We start from the raw sequence: 5,026 nt of genomic DNA on the forward strand, positions 1-5,026 counted from the left end.
GTGATTAACACTCAAGGTCACATCCCTATGTGACTAACACCCAAAGAGTTTACTAGAGTCAATAATCTAGTTCACATTTACCATGTTATTAACACTCGATGAGTTCTGGGTTTGATCATGTTATGCTTGTGAGAGAGGTTATAGTCAACGGGTCTGAACCTTTCAGATCCGTGTGTGCTTTACAAATCTCTATGTCATCTCCTAGATGCAGCTACCACGCTCTATTTGGAGCTATTCCAAATAACTGTTCTACTATATGAATCCAGTTTACTACTCAGAATAATCTGGATTAGTGTCAAAGCTTGCATCGGCGTAACCCTTTATGACGAACTCTTTTACCACCTCCATAATCGAGAAAATTCCTTAGTCCACTAGTTACTAAGGATAACTTTGACCGCTGTCCTGTGATCCATTCTTGGATCACTCTTGTACCCCTTGACTGACTCATGGCAAGGCACACTTCAGGTGCGGTTCATAACATAGCATACTGTAGAGCCTATGTCTTAAGCCTAGGGGACGACCTTCGTCCTTTCTCTCTATTCTGCCGTGGTCGAGCTTTAAGTCTTAACTTCATACCTTACAACTCGGGCAAGAACTCCTTCTTTGACTGATCCATCTTGAACACCTTCAAGATCATGTCAAGGTATGTGCTCATTTGAAAGTACCATTAAGCGTTTTGATCTATCCTTATAGATCTTGATGCTCAATGTTCAAGTAGCTTAATCCAGGCTTTCCATTGAAAAACACTTTCCAAATAACCCTATATGCTTTCCAGAAATTCTACATCATTTCTGATCAACAATATGTCAACATATATTTATCAGAAATTCTATAGTGCTCCCACTCACTTCTTTGGAAATACAAGTTTCTCATAAACTTTGTATAAACCCAAAATCTTTGATCATCTCATCAAAGCGTACATTCCAACTCCGAGATGCTTACTCCAGTCCTTAGAAGGATTGCTAGAGCTTTGCATACTTATTAGCATCTTTCAGGATTGACAAAACCTTCTGGTTGTATCACATACAACTTTTCCTCAAAAATCGTCGAGGAAATAATGGTTTTTGGCATCCTATCTGCAAGATTTCATAAACAATGCAGTAATCGCTAATATAATTCCAACAGACTCTTAGCATCGCTATGAGTGAGAAAGTCTCATCATAGTCAACTCCTTGAACTTGTTGGAAAACATCTTAACGACAAGTCGAGCTTTCTTAATGGTGACATTTACCATCATTGTCCGTCTTCCTTTTAAAATCCATCTGTACTCAATAGCCTTACGACCATCGAGCCGTTCTCCCAAAGTCTACACTTTGTTTTCATACATGGATCCTCTCTCGGATTTTATGGCCTCCAGCCATTTATCGAAATCCGGGCCCACCATCGCTTCTCCATAGCTCGTAGGTTCATTGCTGTCTAGCAACATGACTTCCAAGACAGGATTACGTACCACTCTGAAGTAGTACGCATCCTTGTCATCCCACGAGGTTTGGTAGTGACTTGATCTGAAGTTTCATGATCACTATCATAAGCTTCCACTTCAATTGGTGTAGGTGCCACAGGAACAACTTCCTGTGCCCTGCCACACACTAGTTGAAGAGACGGTTCAATAACCTCATCAAGTCTCCACCATCCTCCCACTCAATTCTTTCGAGAGAAACTTTTCCTCGAGAAAGGACCCGATTCTAGAAACAATCCCTTGTTGCTTTCGGATCTGAGACAGGAGGTATACCCAACTGTTTTGGGTGTCCTATGAAGATGCATTTATCCTCTTTGGGTTCGAGCTTATCAGCCTGAAACTTTTTCACATATGTGTCGCAGCCCCAAACTTTTAAGAAATGACAGCTTAGGTTTCTCTAAACCATAGTTCATACGGTGTCATCTCATCGGAATTACGTGGTTCCCTATTTAAAGTGAATGTTGTTGTCTTTAATGCCTAACCCATAAACTATCGTGGTAATTCGATAAGAGACATCATGGTATGCATCATATCCAATAGGGTGCAGTTATGATGTTCGGACACACCATCACACTATGGTGTTCCAGGCTGTATTAGTTGTGAAACAATTTCCACAATGTCTTAATTTTGTGCCAAACTCGTAATTCAGCTATTCATCTCTATGATCATATCATAGATCTTTTATCCTCTTGTCATGATGATCTTTCAACTTCACCCTGAAATTACTTGAACCTTACAATAATTCAGACTCGTGATTCATCGAGTAAATATACTCAACATCTACTCAAATCATCTGTGAAGTAAGAACATAACGACATCCACTACATGCCTCAGCACTCATTGGATTGCACGCATCAAAATGTATTACTTCCAACAAGTTGCTCTCTAGTTCCATTTCACTGAAAACGAGGCTTTCAGTCATCTTGCCCATGTGGTATGATTTGCATGTCTCAAGTGATTCAAAATCAAGTGAGTCCAAACGGTCCATTTGCATGGAGTTTCTTCATGCATATCTACCAACAAACATGGTTCGCTTGTCTCAGTCCTTTCAAAACAAGTGAGTCCAAAGATCGATCAACATGGAGCTTCTTCATGCGTTTTACGCCGATATGACTTAAGGGGCAGTGCCACAAGTAGGTGGTACTATCATTACTATCCTATATCTTTTGGCATGAACATGTGTATCACTACGATTGAGATTCAATAAACCATTCAATTCAGGTGTAAGACCATTGAAGGTATTATTCAAATAAACAGAGTAACCATTATTCTCCTTAAATGAATAACCGTATTGCGATAGACACAATCCTATCATGTCTATGCTCAACACAAACACCAAATAACAATTATTTAGGTTTTAATACCAATCTCGATGGTAGAGGGAGCGTGCGATGCTTGATCATATCAACCCTGGAAACACTTCCAACACATATCGTCAGCTCACCTTTAGCTAGTCTCCGTTTATTCCGTAGCCTTTTGTTTCGAGTTACTAACACTTAGCAACCGAACCGGTATCTAATACCCTGGTGCTACTAGGAGTACTAGTAAAGTACACATTAACACAATGTATATCCAATATACTTCTATCGACTTTGCCAGCCTTCTCATCTACCAAGTATCTAGGGTAATTCTGCTCCAGTGGTTGTTCCTCTTTTTACAGAAGCACTTAGTCTCGGGCTTGGGTTCAACATTGGGTTTCTTCACTAGAGCAGCAGCTGAATTGCCATTTCATGAAGTATCCCTTTGTTCCCTTGCCCTTCTTGAAACTAGTGGTTTCACCAACCATCAACAATTGATGCTCCTTCTTGATTTCTACTTTCGCGGTGTTAAACATCGCGAATATCTCAAGGATCATCATATATGTCCCCGATACATTATAGTTCATCACGAAGCTCTAGCAGCTTGGTGGTAATGACTTTGGAGAAACATCACTATCTCATTTGGAAGATCAACTCCCACTCGATTCAAATGATTGTTGTACTCAGACAATCTGAGCACAAGCTCAACAATTGAGCTTTTCTCCTTAGTTTGTAGGCTAAGAAAATCGTCGGAGGTCTTATACCTCTTGACGTGGGCACGAGCCTGAATCCCAATTTCAGCCCTCGAAACATCTCATATGTTTCGCGACGTTTCAAAACGTCTTCGGTGCCTCAACTCTAAACCGTTTAGCTGAACTATCACGTAGTTATCAAAATGTGTATGTCAGATGTTCGCAACATCCACAAACAACGTTCGAGGTTCAGCACACTGAGCGGTGCATTAAGGACATAAGCTTTCTATGAAGCAATGAGGACAATCCTCAGTTTACGGACCTAGTCCGCATAATTGCTACTATCAGCTTTCAACTAAATTTTCTCTAGGAACATATCTAAACAGTAGAACTGAAGCGCGAGCTATGACATAATTTGCGAAGACCTTTTGACTATGTTCAGGATAATTAAGTTCATCTTATGAACTCCCACTCAGATAGACATCCCTCTAGTCATCTAAGTGATTACATGATCCGAGTCAACTAGGCCGTGTCCGATCATCACGTGAGACGGACTAGTCATCATCGGTGAACATCTTCATGTTGATCGTATCTACCATATGACTCATGCTCGACCTTTCGGTCTTCTGTGTTTCGAGGCCATGTCTGTACACATGCTAGGCTTGTCAAGTCAACCTAAGTGTTTCGCGTGTGTAAATCTGTCTTACACCCGTTCTATGTGAACGTTAGAATCTATCACACCCGATCATCACGTGGTGCTTCGAAACAACGAACTGTCGCAATGGTGCACAGTTAGGGGGAACACTTTCTTGAAATTATTATGAGGGATCATCTTATTTACTACCGTCGTTCTAAGCAAACAAGATGCAAAAACATGATAAACATCACATGCAATCAAATAGTGACATGATATGGCCATCATCATTTTGCTCCTCTTGATCTCCATCTTCGGGGCTCCATGATCATCATCGTCACCGGGATGACACCATGATCTCCATCATCATGATCTCTATCATCGTGTCTTCATGAAGTTGTCTCGTCAACTATTACTTCTAATACTATAGCTAACGGTTAGCAATAAAGTAAAGTAATTACATGACATTTATGTTGACACGCAGGTCATAAATAAATTAAGACAACACCTATGGCTCCTGCCGGTTGTCATACTCATCGACATGCAAGTCGTGATTCCTATTACAAGAACATGATCAATCTCATACATCACATATATCATTCATCACATCCTTTTGGCCATATCACATCACATAGCATACCCTGCAAAAACAAGTTAGACGTCCTCTAATTGTTGTTTGCATGTTTTACGTGGCTGCTATGGGTTTCTAGCAAGAACGTTTCTTACCTACGCAAAAACCACAACGTGATATGCCAATGTCTATTTACCCTTCATAAGGACCCTTTTCATCGAATCCGATCCGACTAAAGTGGGAGAGACAGACACCCGCTAGCCACCTTATGCAACTAGTGCATGTCAGTCGGTGGAACCAGTCTCACGTAAGAGTGCGTGTAAGGTCGGTCCGGGCCGCTTCATCCCACGATGCCGCCGAATCAAGATAAGA

Source organism: Triticum aestivum, chromosome 1A (genome assembly GCF_018294505.1).
Source record: "Triticum aestivum cultivar Chinese Spring chromosome 1A, IWGSC CS RefSeq v2.1, whole genome shotgun sequence".
NCBI lineage: Eukaryota > Viridiplantae > Streptophyta > Magnoliopsida > Poales > Poaceae > Triticum > Triticum aestivum.